An 18,017-nucleotide genomic window follows, 5' to 3' on the forward strand; every position below is an offset into this window, starting at 1 on the left:
AGATCCTGCAAGGAACCAGCCTGCATCTGGCATGAGCTGTGAGATCAGACTGAACCCACTGAGGGCTGGCTGATTCACAGACAATCCGAAGGCGATTTGGACACTGCACCCTTCGCATAAGCAAACGCCAAAGATTTCAGGAAAGAAAATATGCCCCCTTTATACCTTTTAGAACAGATAAGTAATTTTCAGAAAATATATTGTACAAGCCACTAATCTATCCACAGTAACAAATGTCCACAGTAGCTTTTTAAACTAGAAGCACTGAACATGGTTTAATTAAGACATCTTTTAAAGCGCATCTTTTTAGAGACAGTTTTTTCAAAAGTCCAGTTCAGATAAGACTGGTTGGTGTTTGCTTCTTTGCTCTGGCACCACATATTACTTGGGTATGATAATCTCTCCCTGTGGTTTTATCTTTCTTGCTGATAACAAAGCAGGGTTTTTTGGCTAGTAGAGATCATGAATCACCAGCATCTGCAGTGCAGACGGACAACTCAAAAACAAGGAAAGCTAAAGGCAAAGTTGAGTAGAAGTAACAGGGTTCAGAACTAAGGAAAATAGTACAAAACACAGAGGAGCTAGAATTGCTTTTTCTTACTGTCACCTTGCCCTGCCAAAAATGGTTTTTATGAGCAAGTGACCTAACTGGGGCTTAAACTAACCTTCTGTGTTTAAACCCAAATGCAAACCATTTTGTTCCATCATACCAAATACCAGAACCATATTAAGCACCACAAACATTTATCGGCTGCCACCAAGGCAATTTTTTCTTAATTTCACCACGCAGTAACTTGCATGACCAGGCCAACAGACTGGCAGCACACAGAAACACGTCTGCCAGTCCTAAGGGGGCAGGTTTGGAAAGAGGAAGGAAGAAGGTGGTAAGGGCAGGGAGGAGGCGGGGAGTGCCGGGTGTTGGCGTTACGGGCCTGCTGGGCCTGCCTCTGCCGGCAGCACGAGCCCTGGGGACTGTAACGGTTGAGCCTGGTGAGCAATGCGGCTGGACTGCGAGCAAGCCCACAGCGACAGTGCAGAAATCAGCACAGCTTTTGTCTGAACAGCTGACACAGAGATGAAGTGAAACTAAACTAAAATATGCCAGCAAAAGGGGCAGTCACAGACACACAAAGTGAACCAGGATTACAGTGGGGTCAAATGGAGGCCTGAGGTGTGCAGCGGAGTCCACAACAAGGCCCTGGGCTAGCAGTGTCTGTCACAGCACAGACTGAGCCAGTCAGTGTGCTACGAGAGATGGGAAGCACAGGAGCTGCCATAACAGATAGGACTCCCTGAAATGCAAAATGTACTTAAAACACACAACTATTTTACCTGCCCAAAGATAGCAGAGAATGTACAAGGACGGGACATGAGGAAAGCACTACAGATACAGGTCACTTTGGCTGTAGTCAAGGAGAGCAAGCATCAGAGGGAAAAATCCAGCCCCACTGACCTCAGCAGCCCATGTGTCAGTCAGCAGCACCCAGGCTCTTCTGCAGAGCGCTGCCACCAGAAACTCACCAGCACAGCAGGGAGAAAACAACAACAAATCCTCCTGCTGGAATGGAAATAGTAATTAGAAACAAAGTTCTGACCCCAATATTTCAACATAGTGAACAGGGTCTCCCTTTACCTCTGGGTTCCGCAGGCTTTGAAAAATCCAAGGAACCTCTCATCTGTCGTGAGCCTGCTGAGGATACTCATGTCACCTTTCTGCTCAATAGAAACTTTCCTAGTCGACAGCAAAGCTGATCTGACAGAACTGCAGCTGCAACCTGAAAACTATGTAGGGATGCTGTAAGAAGGAATGCTGCTTGGAATCTAACACTTTCAGGTGATGTGGTTATCAGTGTACAAGCAAGAGCCCAGATTCTCAGGATTGGGTAACAATTCTACATAAAAGGTATTGTGATGGAATAATTTGCTCATTATTATTATTTTTAATTGCATTTTCACACTTCAAAATTTGAGTTATTTCTAGAAGAACAGTGCCTGATAGGAACTCATCTTCACAGCACACTTGTAACTTGACTGCAACAGAAAAAATGAGAGCAGTGCTCTAAGCTGTGAGTAACAACAAACTGAGCAGGATGGTCCAAACAGGCACGCGCACAGAGTACACACAACTGTGCTTGTCATGTTCTTCTACCCACACTTTTTGAAAATGAAACTGTACTGCTAGGACCCTCTCTGCAAGCAGTAATAGAATATCAGTTAGAAAAGCTGATTCCAGGAAACAGTTGGTGCTTTTTACTGCAATGTCCCCAAGGCAAATTTACCTTCATGTTATTTATTCCTATTTACTCTTCTAACAATGACATATACTGTGAAGAAAAGACAGAAGTGTAAGATAATTCAGACATTTAAAACTTTTATCTCAACAATTTCTGAAACATATCTATTCCATTCAGGTTTAAGAAATAAAAGGAGGTACAGAATGAGGTTAAGTGCATCTTTTGTTAGTAACCTATCTTCTCCCCATGGTCTCGTAAACAAGCTGCTTTCTTTAGAAAAACAGCAGACCTTCAATTTAAATTTATGGAAAGGCTGAACCAGAGGAGCCTACACTCAAATAATTTTAATAACCTATTAAGTTGCGACTTCAGATTCATTTTATAACCATGTACCTCAGGGAACAGCACTATCAGGATAAAGATAGATATTTTTTTCTTTTAAAGATAAATAGCATCATTAATCTGCAACATTTCTTTTCTATTATCTTTCAAAATGAGGAGTTATTTCGTTCTGATCTTGAGGTAATTAGCCTTCATTCACAAGCCAGAAAATGTCTGTGTTCTGAAAATTAAAAATGTGTCATTAAGTGGAATTTACCATAATGTCATTTATCTTTATATAGTTCATCAGTGACAGCAATGGGCCTGGGAATCCATCAGCTTTTACCAAGGAAGCATTAAAACAAATTGAAAAACAGAATAATCCCAGGCACTCTTTAACACAGTCAAAGCCATTTGGGTAATTAAATAGTGGTATTTAAAGTTTTAATTTAGATTTTCCCCTCTGTTCATCAGCAGTCAAATGAGATGTTCATATTCATAACTGTTTGTAATAAAGGGTTTCATAAAGCAAATGGAATATCAATGCTGTTAAAATTAAAGGGAACACAGAGAAATCTATCAAGTGTAAACAGGGAAGTTCATTCCTGCTGCAAACTATTTTCTAAGGTTACATCGGGAATAAACCCTTGCTATACCTGGCTCACTTTCCATAATAAAACTGTATAAATTCTCTTATGCCTGCACTCCTAGTAGTTAAAACTAACTTCATTTACCTTCCTCGGTTTTGAATGTCTTGTTACACAAAAATGCCACCTTCAGGAAGCGTAGAGCGTGCCTTCCAGTTCTATTGTTTTTCAGCTGTTTGCACATTCATCTCAAACATCTTTTATCTTGTATGTTCACCTCTTGAGATGTTACCACTCCGTTTTGCTCTTACAGCCATTACAATATAGCAGTGTGCGCAGAGGAAACCAGCAGGCACTATATACAAAGCTAACAATAATTATTTAGGAACACAAACCATTGATAAGCAAACCATACAATTGTAATCAACTTCAGGGCAATTCTTCAGCTGTGCTGGCAAAATATTAAGTAAAGTACTATAAAAGTCTGGCAGCATTCCTGTCCAACCTGGAGTAGCTCATTCAGACATCCCACCTAGCGCTACAAGGTTGAGTCAGCGCATCTGGAAACAGCTCCAGTGGACATGCCGACTTCAGCATTACATCGTCCAGCCAGAAGACAATGGCTCTGCTAGAAAGGCCAGCAATATTGCTTAGAGTGAGTTAAAACACAGGTTAATGTCAGCTTCAGGACACCGCTTTAGATTTATTAACTGTGGTTTAGTTATCCTTAATCACAACTTCCGTGACAGTAAAACCAATCTATAAGAGCTTACCAGTACGGCTCAATAAGAGCAGTAGCAGTGCTCTTCAGTAAGGCTCTGTAACAGTGTATAGTCTATTTTTGCCATAATTAAACTAGGGGAATAAATAAACAGCCCCTCTTCAAAGAGTTTCAACTGAAGTAAGTCAGACTAATGCAATTTTCAACACACACTTGCTCAGTCACCATACTGTCTGTGACAGAGCTGTTTAAAATATAAAAAAAGCACATATTCTTTCTTCTGGGTGCAGCTGGACGTAAACTAGACCAATCCCATCAATAACAGTCTGTTTAATAATTTTTGTCCTCATTTCAAATGGTAAAGAGAGTTGAAATTTCAGCTTCTTTCATGAATGAAAAGTCTAGACATTTGTGCTCACTCTTTTATTTATTTATTTTTTAAGCAGACAACTTCAAACTTAACATTTAATTTGCAATGTTATAGAGACTTAGCTGTATGTTTTGGCAGAACCACCTGAGATGTTCTACTTTTCACCTGAGTGAACATCTGAGATGTTCACTATTTTGCCTGGAGCACTGGACAGAAGTCATTATATCAGGAAAGAAAAGACTCTCACACAGCACCAGAAAGAAACATTAGAAACCTGGCCACCTCTGGCATTTTTCATGGAGAAACCCGTGAAATACTTCTAAGAGGAGAACAGAAGAATTGGAACACTTTTACCATGACCTTCTGTTTATCAGCAAAGTAAAAAGTTACAGCAGTGTCCTAACTGTGACTAGCAGCAAATAGAAAACAAATGGAAGTATGTTCCTCAAAAAGATCTATATATCACAATTCTGAGCAACAAACTACAATCAATGTGTTGGGAGTACACTCTGTATCCCCCAGACTGCTGGCTACCCATTAGTGTTAACATAAATAACGAGACTTTCGGTAATGTGAACTCTATTCTTGTAACATTTAGCTTAACTTCCTGTGTCTTTGTGTTATTCAAGGAAGTGAAACTCATGCATAGCATGTTTATATTATTCCCTGTTATAGTAGACTTGCAGACAATGTCAGGTCTGGAGAGATAAGAGCTGCCTCTAGGACATGAATTCTCATGAGGATTAGACAGCCACCATCTGGGGCCTTCCGTTTATCTGCTGCAGCTGCATTCTAAATATCAGTGTTGGATAAAAAGGAGTGCTGGTCCTGAAGTGTTTAACAAGTTGCTGCAACTTGGTTTCAATTACAATTTGCTGCCTTCTGAAAAAAAAAAAAAAAAGAGAAAAAAAAAGGATTAAATAACAGCATGACACGACCTCCCTTCTCAAAAGTAAAGTGTTGATGAGTGCTGATGGCAGCACTCTGGCAAAGAGGAACCCCTTTAAGTCACACTGAGTTAGAGTGAACAGGCTTGGTATGAAGGCTTAATAAAAAACAGGACATGGGAGAAAGGATCATAGTTTTTGACATGCTCTCCTCCTGGCACTCATTAAGAAGCAAAACTTTCAGATTTCTAAAATAAGTATAACGACCTATACAAGGAGCTATAGGTTCATAGGTTCATAGGTTTAGGTAGTCTAAACATCTACAGCTTTCCCTGCAGGTAAAGAATCAAAAGCGTTTGTCAGAAGCATTTAACTACAAACACATTAGAATCCTATCATGCATTTTTTTCCTAGGCATTGTGAGGAAATGAGGGAATTGCTAAATCACTTGCACTTGTTCCAAATTCAAGCCTGCAGACAAATAGAAGAAACAAACACACAGAATGCCCTCTGCTGCTGTTGGTCTGGCAGCAGAAAAAAATCCTTGCCCAGAGATTTTTGGCAATTTCAGCTCTAGACACTTTTTACTCCTTACTTTGCTTATTTTCTGCTGCAGCTGCATCATTTTTTTTGCGATTCTGCTAAGAGAATCAACAGCAAACTACCTAAAAGCAATCACTAAAGGTTCTTAAAATCATGTAATTATTTTTACAATGAAATATTAACGATGACAAAACAACCAGCAGGAGAAAGGAAAAAAAATGGCGTGATTTCTTGGCATGTCTTTCCCGACAGATGCTTCAAAATGCTGAAGTCTCAGTGATTTCTTAAACTTAGAAAGCTGGGTTTTAAAAAATTGCTCTTTGGTTTTGTGACAAGGTGTCCCTCACTGCATTGCTACTGTGGTTGCTACAGAATTTATTACCTTATTTGGAGCCCCTCTCTCGAGTTCACTCTGCTTTTATGCAGAAGCGTATAGCTTGTATTCCAGCACCACCACTTAAAACAAGATGTAAGCCAAAGACATTTTGGGGGCAGTTAACGAAAGCAAAGAACCTTCTTACAGCTGTTTTTCACAGCAGGTGAACAGCACTTCACCTAGGTGTTACAATCATTGGAACTGTTGGGCTCATCTAACCTATGAGTAAAGAGCAAATCCCAGTTGGAGAAAATTTCAAGCTTTCATGGTTCTGAGACAACTTCAAATTTGGGTCAGAAGTTCCTCTTATTGAACCTGAAGCCATTCTCCCAAAACTCGCTAAAACGGTCTACAGTTTTTTGTATTGAAATAAAGGAAGGATGGAGTCACCAAAAGAAATCAGCCAAAGTACAGGACATGCCAAAACAGTGAGAAAGAAATAAATGCACAGTCCAGCATTTGCAGTAATGCCTAAAAGCACCCTATGTGTTTCTCAAGTAGACAATGGGCTTTTCCAAATAAGATGTTTTACTAGATGGCATTAAACAGTGTGCAAGCCTTCAATGACAAAGAGGTGCTGCTTTAGCACCGGATACTCAGCACTGTCCTGCCAGACTTGATGGCTACGTACGTAAAAATCAGGTGCTGGAAATTAGATTTCTAAATCCATGCCAAACCCTTAAATCAATCCAAATTATTAGAAGCCTGCTTTCCAACATTTGTTTTTTTTAAAAAAGCTCCAAATTTTAGACGTGTGAGATATACATCGGGAGTAATGGGCTTGCCCTTTTCCCACCCAAAGCACAAGTTCCTCTAGTTGTCCTGATAAATACAACTGGACTGACTGACAAGCTTGTATTTTTCACCATGAGTCACCACAGCTGCTTTGTTACTGAACCCAGGATTCATTAGATCACTGAGACTAACTGGCAGGCCTTACAGTCACTGCTGTGCAAATCCCATTTAAATCAATTCATGGAGAAGCGTGCAAAAGAAACATTAACAAATTTCTTATGAAAGACAAACCGAAAAGATCTGATGTAGCTAGTAGGCAACAATGGTCACAATAGGGTGACCAAACACCATTCCTCAGTTCACAGCTTATGCCTGAAAAAGTCTTTGCATTCACTGGGACATGGCTTCACACAGCTCTGGAGCCAAGAACCACACTGGCACTTGTACAAACATGTTTTACTCAACCTACTCAGCTGTAAACTTCACAAAAATTTCTGGATGCGAAGTAAATCTCTTGCCCTCTGGATTTAGAAACAAAGGGATCTTGTAGAAAAAAAACTGCAACCATCACAATTAAATACGGCCATCAGGCACAGAAAACATCCCAGTAGTGAGGAACAGATAAAGTACAGTGATCAAGTTAATAGGACAAACATTTTTGAAAGACTTCAGCACAAATGATTTGGTACAGAAGAATCCAAGACCAATACCAGCCTCTGTCTCAAGCAAACTCCTGAAAACATGGGTCAGCCATAGCATTGGTTGAGAGGCAGAATGGGGACACACAGCTGCAGCTCTGTTAACTCAGTGGGCTTTGCTCCTGCCATCGAGCACAATGCCAGCTACCTCAGTGCAGACCATCCAGCTACTGAAACCAACATGCCCCACTGCCAGGCCAGTTTTCAGCTGCATCAGCTCTGGTGATCTAGCTAACTACCTGATCCCACAATAATTGTGCCAGCACAAGGGAGAGGTCAGGAAGAGCACCCGAGACACCACAGAAGGAATCTCACTGACTGTGTGTTCAGTACCCTGTAAATATATGCTGAATCCAACCACCCACTGGAATAAAGATGATAGCCTCAGAAATACCGATTTCCAAGTATGCCCATCTCTTTCCACAACACAATGAAGCCAGATCACAGACTAATAGTAAAAAGCAGAAAAATCATACCACTGTATGCCACCTATGCACCAAACAGACAAGGAATTATTTTTTAAATAATCATTTTTCCATATGCACATGATTTTAGAGTGGTTCTTTGTCTCGTTATCCATTTTGAAGGCCTCATTTAACAATAGTGACTACAAGTACTTGAGATGACCAAAAAGTATTTCATATAGGTTTGAATGCATTCAAGAATTACAGTTTTTTATAATGGTAACATTTAAAAGCATTACTGCATTTGCAGTTTAAATGCCTGAAATTCAGATTCTGTCTCCAATAATATAAATATGTACAATAATATTCAATTACAATAAAAGGAAAATAATTGTATTTATACAGAAAGTCATCCTGTATGTTTTATCCTTCATGACCTGTTCCACTCTTGCCAGTTGCACTGAGCTTAGGAGATTTTTATCCTTCTAGCAATGCAAAAAATAAAAAATAAAAATAAAAAAAAGCTGCGCTACTTTTGCACAACTGCAATGAAGATGATGTATTTGAAAGAAGATATTAAAAATCAAATTGCAGTTCCTTTGTGAGAAGTGCACGTGGTGGAGAAGGACAACTAGCACATTCAACAGCAGTGCCCAGCTCTTACATTCCGAGGCTAGCTTGAGCATGAGCATTGTGAAAGCATTTCAACTTTCTCTTTCTGAGAGACTGAGATGTTGTAGGAAAACTGCTGACCACATCAGCTTTATACCAGCTGATAAATCTGCAGAGAGGTGGTGGAGTCTCCTTCTCTGGAGACATTCCAGTCCCGCCTGGATGCCTACCTGTGCAATCTGGGCTAGGGAGCTGCTTTAGCAGGGGGGCTGGACTCGAAGATCTCTAAAAGTCCCTTCCAACCCCTACAATTCTGTGATAAATACGTTTACCAGGGTATTTTCAATAATCTTCATCCACTTATGCACTGCTTTAGAAGTCAGAATAGAAAATAGGCAAAACTGAGAAAGTGGACATCCATTTTCAGCCTCCTGTACTTCAACATCCAGAAATTGGTACAATTTGAGCAGCTCCAAACACTTCCAATGTTACAATTTCTAACCTACTTCCAGTCAGTAAAAAACTTTTCTTAAAATCAGTGAATATTAAAGTGGAAATGAAAGATCACAACTACAGAAGGCAGGTAACTGCGGGTATCAATTTTACGTAAAGGAAATACAGTTAATTACAACTTCCTCCTTTCATTTCTTGGCCTATCCTAAATAATGCCAGTAGAAGTCTCTTTGGTTATCTGGAATGGATGCACGTGGCGTCTTGCAAGTTAGCAAGAAGCATACAGTGTGTCAGGGTGTATCTAACAAGGTGCAAACCACCTGTTCTGTCAGGAACAGCGAAGTTCTGACTAAAGTAACTGAATCTCTGGAATCCCTCCCAGGACATGGCATCCCCCTCATCATGTCAAGGACAGAGCCTGCATCCCGCAAACACTGCACCAGGTCCGGGCCTCCTGGATGAGCTCTGTGCTGCGGTATAGCGATGAGTATACAGGTCCGGACAGGGCAACCTACTGAACAAACTCTGCAAGTGCTTCCCCTAATGTTCCTCATGTTTGCTCCTTCAGGGACAATTAGCAGCTTCATAATTAATCTTTTTTATTCTGGGTGGGGGGAGGGAAGAAATGAAGGCCACAAAAGAGAGCAGAACCTCCTCTTGGAACGACAGGGCTGCTGAGGTGCACACGTAAACACAGGCGTCATCCCCGCACTCTGTGCCCACAGCCACAGGGGCACCGACCTTCTCAGGCCCCCGCTCCCCACCCCCAGTCCCGCAGCCCTGCTCTCATCCGCCAGCCCCACCTGCCCACCCTCGGCTCTGCACAGCTCACAGCTGCTCCCTCCGACACTCCAAAGACGAATGAAGACGCGCAGAAATTTCTCTGGAAACTGTTTTAACAGCCAGTAAACAAATGGTTTCCCGCTGCGCTGCTAACACAGACAGAAACGCCATACAGTGAGATCCTGAAAATATTCAGGGAGATAAAAAAAAAGAAAAAGGAAAATCAAGCATGACTGCTTTAACGTGAGTGAAAAGGAAAGTACAATAGATACAGCAAGATATATACATACTTTATTTCACCAGCGTGGGGCTCTAAGCAGACAATTATATGCTTAAATGTTACATTCCCTAAGCTGGCTTAGCAGTCTCTATGGTTTTAGTGAAAGCAACATTTCTTCACAAAATAAGTGAGTGGAAGGATGTAGAAGGAGCTTGCTTTCTTACACCAATAAAAGAAAGGTCATGGATACCATTATTAAAATTAAATTTCTAAATTTAAGTTCTAATTCCTTAAAGTTGCCAGTTACCTAAAACAAAACAAAACAAAAAAAAAAGCACTAAGTAGTGCTTCCCATGACTAAATGGATTAATTCTTGAGTACAACACAATTACAGTTCTCCACGTAGTTTCACTGAACATCTAAATAAACATCTGAAGTTTATTTTATGCAAAGAAAAGATCCATTCTGAGGAACTACCCAAATGCTAAAAGTGAAACGTGTAAGAAGAAAAAAAATACAGGAAAGCTACACGGAGAAATGAAAGAAAGAAATGGACACTTTAGAGAGGTTTATGGGGTGACACCAATTGACAAATGGATATCTTTGTTGAAGCTGTACTGCTATGCCTGTTTTATTTCTGGATGTCTTTCTCCCAGTAATTTTCTTCTGGTATGGGGAGCTTAGCCTCAGCCCATCTGACCTTTCTTAACGATGAAAAGACCTGCTTGAGAAACATACGGCTCAGAGAAGGAGGAGGAAAAGTTATTGTGCAAATCAATGCAAAACTAGCATTTCTTATAGAAACAGGGAGCTGTCATACTCGATAGCTCCAGGGGTCCGGCTACCCCAGTAAGCTCTTGACAATGGTCTGTGCTGAAGGAATGAAAGGCAGTCATTTTCTAAATGCACTGCAAACGTGAAGCAGACTTGAGACTTGGCCTCCATTTCACACCAGCTAGAGGAAGGCTACTGTAAAAGGAAAAGGGAAGCAGCAAAGGCACCACCACCATGAGATTCGATGTGCAGACGCTTCTCTATGGCTATTTTAAGTATTAGCACTGCAAATTTAAGTATTAGCACTGCAAATAAACCCTTTTCGTGCAAGAAATGCTTTTGACTTTTACCTTTGGTAGGTGGAGGTATATATTTCCAGATGGTTAAATACTGTTTTATGGAAACCTAAACACAAACACTTACAAACTGTAAATTAGTTCCTTTGGAAGAAAAGTTACCACCAATTTAACTTCATTAGATTTTACCATTTCATAATTAAACCTGCTGAGCTGACCATCAAGTCACGTTTTCTTGTGAAAGGCACCCGTGTGCCCTTGCCATAGGCAGGGATATTAGGATCCGTACTACCTGGTTTCTGATAAATAAAAATCTATCAGATTAGGATTAAAATTTTAGCCTTATTTTGGAGTTAAGCAGATACACCTTGTCATCAACACAACCATTCCTAACCCTGATCCTTCTCCCGGAAGTATTCCTGCATTTTGGAAAACCACTATCACTTTTCAACCTAAGAGTTAAGTAGGATAAGAAATAGCACTGTGTTTTAAGATCAGTGAAAAATTACAGCTTTTTAGGGTTTGTGGCCACTTAATTGTGAGAATACAGCAGTGACAGAACACAAGTCATGTTTGTACATTACCACTCTAATTGATTAAAAACCTCACACACAAATAAGATTTTTTTGAGCACCCAGGTACCCGCCATCACTGGTCTGCTACCAAAAGGCAGTGCAATAAGCTCAACTCAGCATATTTTCTTAAATCCACCCTCTCCAACGCATTTATCAACATTTCTAAGAACAAAACAATCACTAGAAGAGTTAAGAAGACTTTCATATTTTTTTCCCCAGCAAGACAGTCCAACTTCAACACAACAACCATAAATGAAGCATCTCAGTGTCTTTTGATGACTACTGGTTACTGCAGTTCCTCACAAAATGGGGCAGAAAATAATTAAGGGTAGAGAATTGCTGACAACATCTAGCAGTGTTGACAATCTCGGAGCAGCTGCTTAGGACTGGAAGACAGGAAAGAGCACATCTCTTTGCATCCAATCAAAATCAAGGCAGTCAGGTTACATCAAAATCTGATATTGTTTTTGTTGTTATTGTTTTTATTTTTCTTTTTTTTTTTAAAGAAAGTGCCGAAGCCTAAAAATAATGGCTAAAAGTATTTCTTGCTGAGGAAAGCTAGCTTGACTGCAACCAGCATTTTAACATACATTTAAAAGTGTGCTGTACTGCAGTGCTCTCTCCCTTCATCTGCCCTTCTCAATTCCTGTCTTCTGTTTTCTCACATTGTCTAAACCTCTACTGCAAATGAGAAATTATCAGCACCCAAACCATGTAGTTTAGAGCTTTATGTGCTGCAAAACCATAAAAAAATTTAATTCCTCTAATTCAAGAGAAACTGGTCTTTTCCCCACCTAATAGAGTACTTTCTAAGTTCCTTTATAAAAAGGTATCCTCAGGCTAGTTGACATGAAGACACAAATACCTAACCCTCAATATCTAATTCAAATTTCCCTTAAACCAGGACTACCTTATCCTTGAAAGTAAGATGCTGAATTCATTAGGCTTATATTCTATACTGCTTACAGAGATTTCTTTAAATCCACTAATACCAGTGGAACCAAACAAAAGTTCTTCAGATAAGCAGGTGTTGTCTGTTTTTTTATGTCAGAGCACTTTTATTTTGAAGGCAAATGGCAGTTTCTGCCAGCTGTACTTCATGTGTTTGTAAAACCATAGAGATTATAAATGTATAATGTTATAAATCCTATTACAGTATATAATCTCTAAATTACATTCAAGTGGATAAAACAATAAACAGCTTGTTAATGAACTTTACATTTTTATAACACCACTTACACTGCATAGAAGAATTCTGTTATTTTGGAGTTTATAGAAACTCATTTCTCATAGCTGTTACACACTATCTGCTGTCTATCCTGGGAAACTGCTGCTGCCTTACAAGCACCAGCTTTTGAAATGCGTGGTTTTCTCACCCACTTCCCTTTAAACTTCTATAGATTTTCACATAGCACTTCATATGTTAGCAAGAAATAAAAAGATCTGGGTCCCCAGATGCACATGAGCAATTATGTGCATTTAGCCTCCCTCCAGCCCAGAATTCGGACAGAGTTATGAACACAAGACAACAGTAATTTACAGAGGCAAGAAAATGCTGATAGAGCACATCCACAAACACCTCCCAGTGCTACATCTGTTAGCTGTCCAGCTTGCTGCAGAACACTGTGGCAGAGGAGGTCTAAGTTGGTTCAACAATTTCAGTTTACAGCCTCCCTGTTTGAAAACTTATTTTCTCCTCATGTCAAGACATCAGGAAAACAGAAAGGGCGAAAGCTTTATAAGGTACTATTGTGTACAAAAAGAGAAAAGTATCTTTGTTTCAGTGGTTCTAAATGGAAGAACCTGGAAAAGCTTTTTTGCAATGGCTGAATAAGTTTTCGCGATCCCCCATAAATAACATGGAAACTAATGTAAATCTCTGAAGTCACAAAGCCATGCCAGCGCCTCCTGGGCAAGGTTTTTTAGGTGTCAAGTTGTAAAGATGAACTTTCTGAACATCAGAAGTAATACAATTTCATTTGAAGAATTTTATTTGCCAAATAACATTAAGTTTTAGAATAGTTATAAACCAATCGAGGAAATAAACCTTATAGAGTAAAAGGTTCAGGAATCATGAATATAATATATGGGAAACAGCATGCTGTTCTGCAAGTGAAGGGTTATAAAATCCTAGTTCTAATGTAACCTTTTTGTTCATTTGTTTTTATCAGTAAAATTGTTAAGAAAAATAAGTAAGATTACTTTCAAACAAATGTTAACGTTCTAATCCCTTTTGTGATATTCAACATTTCCTAAGATCAGGAGCATGTGAGCAAAACTGCCAGAGAATCAGGCCCCCCTTGGATGGCAGACACAAACTGCAAAATAATGGAAGAATACAAACAACTGTAACTTATAGCCATAAATTATTTGCAATTGCAGTGCAGCCTTTCTGAACATAGATGCTGATAGGTAAAAAAAAAAAAAGAAATTCAAATTACACAAATATTCACTACAGTAAATGTATATTCATTATACTCACACTACATATAGAACTGGAATAAACAAACAGTACCACAAGAATATTTCAACAGAAAAACATTTCATCAACAGCATTCTAACAAGTCATTCCATAACTGGCTGAATCAGTCAGTAATTTTGTTAAGATGTTCACCTCACTTTCCAGACTGTAATTCAATTTAAGCAATAATGCCTGTACTAATAGCTAGGACATAAGATCTGGACTCTCTGAGTCTGCAGCAAGAAGCTCTGAATATGGAAGTTAACCAAAATTATCTCAACTTCCTCAAAAGTTCACATGATTTAAGCTTCTAAATTCTTTACCCAAAAGGCATGAGCATTTCTCAACAAAAAGTGTGCTTTTGCTGCAGGCAAACATCTGTCACTTTCTGTCCCCAAGCAGCTGCCTCTTATTCTCCATCTTCCCTGTGCAGGCATCGTCATGGGCATACAGTGAGTACCCCTTGCAGTGACATACTGAACCAGGCTTGAGGACATAGGAGATGAGCGCTGCAAATCTCAGCCTTGTTTTCCAGCAAGCAGAAAACGACATTCCCAGACTAGGAAAAATGGTGCCTCAAGTACAGGTACTGGAACATAACCTGTTCAACAAGCTGCGTTCTCTTATCCTATCCAGCACAAACCAGACTCGGAGTAAAGAACTCACAGGCAGTTTTAGATGGCACGCAGCTAGATTCCAGTTTTGTTGGAAAAATGAAAGGGACATCTACAGAGAAGTACTTCTTCTTTTTGCAATGAAACTTTCAGTTAAAGGAGTTGGCAAAATGATATTCTTCTAACCACCATTAGAGAGGAACAGTATTTCTGCAAATTCACAGACAACTCACACTGGTCTTGCAGAGGATGACTCTGCAGAACTGCAGTGCTTTCCACCACCAGAATGTGAACAATGGTTAAAAAAAAGTCTTGAAAAAGTATCCCATCAAAATTACCTGCTATGAGATTACTAAAACATTGCCTGCATAATGAATCCAAGTGTAGCTGAACAGATTTTTGAAGCTCCTTAACAATGACCCATATACCCACTGCGCGGGGCGAACTGACTTTAGAGACTTCATTTTGGCAGGGGAGGAACTAGTCCTCCTTGGGTACTCAGTGAAGTTGTAACACCAAAAGAATGATCCTCTCCTGTTGTTCCCTCCTGTCCAGCTACAGTCAGGTATATGTTTATGTGTTTCTACATGATCAATATATGCAATGATTTCAAAGTGCTCTTGAGACTGAGCTGCATGGAAGCCACCCTCAGTGCGACACAGTGTGACTGTGATAACACAAGTGGATCACATTACAACAGATTTCAAATTCTTTCTGATAAAGAAGCGGTTTGTAACAGCACACATACCCAGCAGGAAAACAGCATAGCTATTATCTCCTCCTCCTTCTGCTGCTAGGCCCTACTCAACTGACAGACAGGCACATTTTCACACCAGCACAGAAATAAGTTAAAGGTCCTTTAAATTCCTCTAGACTTCTCCATGGAACTGATGGGAGTAGCTGACAGATGTCCACATGGTGGGATGTCCAACCAGCACCAATCACAACAAGCCAAGAGAAGCATTTGAAGTGCAGTGCTCATGGATGGTAAACCTGCTGTGCAATCCAGTTCACTGGTAGCTTTAGCTTATCAGCTCTACATGTAACCGAGCAAGTAAAACACTGCCAGATGACAAGTGTCCTACAGGCTTTAAATGGAAGAACATGGACAAGAGAACATCCCCCAAAAGAGACTAATTGGGGTTGTTTTTTTCCAGTATTGACTGAAAAAAATACATTAAAAAAAAAAAAAAAAGATAATTGAACTACAAATACTAAACCAAAGTACTGCTCGTGGATCCTGTGACAGTGTTTCAAGTTTTGACACATAAAAATACATGGTAAGAACTTGGCCAAACAGCAATTTTTGTTACTTTTTCTCCTTTGGGGTCAAGTATACAAAGTATACTCAACATAGATTACTTGTTTAACTTTTGACTTTATGACTTATGCAAAGCATCACCTATTATTACAGAGAAAGTCTCCTTAAATAAACTTTTCTAAGACATTATACAAATGGAGGTTGTGGATTAGTGAACAGCGAAAGGTGAGGTCATCTAGGCCTATTGAAACTGCATTTTGAAAACTCACAGACCAACAATAGCAAATCCTCTAAAGTACATCCCCTTGTTTTCCACATAGCCTGGATTAGTCTTGAGCTTCTAGATCTAAATATACAATAACCCTTTCACTCATATACAATAAAGAGAAATAGACTATACTAAAAAATAAAAATGTAACAGATTTATTTACATGTCGTGCCAATAAACCTCTTCTGTATTTACAATAGAGTGCAAAAACAATGCAAAACAAATGGCAATTAAAAAAAAAAAAAAGCAACAACAACAAAAAGACACAATAAAAAAAAAACAGCCAGCAATAATACTGTTTCCAAGATCTTTACACATGGTCTGCCATTCTCACAGTAGTGTAAAATAAACAGCATTCATGTCTTGACTCGACAGATGCATGGGTACCTTGTAGTGCCAAGGCTGTACTTTTAACAAACCTGGTCTTTTGGAGAACACAGGAGTAAACAAATACACACTGAAAATCAAGTCCAAAAAAAAAAAAAATCCAAAGAATGCAAAAAAGAAAAAATTGTATAGCAAGAGTTGTCTTCCCAATTTATAATTACTTTTGGTCAAAAATAAGGTACACATGGGGACAGGTTCTGCAACAGGGAATGATGCATTTTGTACAAATCTCAATAACAGAAAGGCCAAACCTCTAATTGTCACTTTTATATAAATTATTATCTTACCTTTCAAAGCTACAATAACAAAAACTAACAAAACAATAAAAATCATACCTATGTCTCAACTTGAGTTCTCCAAGATGCTCTGACAACAGGTAAAAATGAAAATAAATTCTCGAGTGAGATGTAACTGAGGTTTAGCACATGCCATGAAGAAGCTCCAGTTTACACAAGGAAATATCAGCACAAGGAATTTCAATGCTGCATGCAGACTTTTACATTAGCATTTTAGCACCACAATGCTGTGGATGTCTTTTAGACATAGCAGAAGACTAGGCCTCTAAGTGTGTGCAAAACTTTGGTTTTACGTTAAGAAAACCAGCTCTCTAGTGTTTCCCTCAGCTGCCCTGATCAAAAATTAATTTAAATACATCTGAATTTCTCACATAAATTATTTTTTTCACAATTCCAGGAGAGGAACAAGATTAAATAACCATAGATCTTTTTGTAACACCTTATTTCCACACTTCAAAAGACAGTCTGTCCTTTTGCTAGTAGAACCAAGACAACTGCAGGTGCAGTTTACGAAGTAGAGCAGGTGCCTTCAGATCTGGGAAGGTTAAGAGAGAAATTAAGTAGTTTACTCAGTCTCACAGAGAAGCTTATCACACAAAATGGGCATAGTTTCAGCTCTCGTGGTACTCTCTGTCTTGCAGCCCAGACATGCTAGCAGAGCAGTAGTTCCCATTTTACTGAGACAAAATCTGTAGGACTCGTGCTACAAAGAAAACCAGAATGTCCTCTTAACAGACACATGTGCACCTAGTCCTGGTGATTCCTCACACTTACTGCAACCATGATTTTCTTTCTTCCTTCAGAACTTCCACATCCAATCCCTATCTTCACACCCGGTAGGAGCAAGCAAGCATGCAGCATCTAAAAATAACATTTTAAAATATTACATTGACTGAAAAAATAACTTGCAGCAGAGGGTATGACACACAGTGCCCACATGGGCAGGAGACACTGCACAGTGGCTCCAGAAAAGCAGAGGGGGCCTGGACGTAGGGCAAGCATGGAGCAGCAAGGTGGACCTGCTGCAGGGACCAAGCTGACAGGAACTCACAGCAGGGACCAGCTGCCCTGCCAGAGCAGCAGTGCTGGAGGTGTTAGCACCAGCCTACTGCACTGCCTGTCAGGGCTGGGGCTCAGGCAG

General features: G+C 39.6%; 1 protein-coding gene across 1 annotated transcript in view; it reads right to left on the reverse strand.

The window, feature by feature from the left end:
* The window catches only part of ZCCHC7 (zinc finger CCHC-type containing 7), a 106,247-nt gene that overhangs the window by 54,970 nt on the left and 33,260 nt on the right, over positions 1-18,017 (reverse strand). The gene's annotated exons all lie outside the window — the stretch shown is intronic.

Source organism: Cyrtonyx montezumae, unplaced genomic scaffold (assembly GCF_038088225.1).
Source record: "Cyrtonyx montezumae isolate F1298 unplaced genomic scaffold, pur_monq_1.0 scaffold_29, whole genome shotgun sequence".
Taxonomy (NCBI): domain Eukaryota; kingdom Metazoa; phylum Chordata; class Aves; order Galliformes; family Odontophoridae; genus Cyrtonyx; species Cyrtonyx montezumae.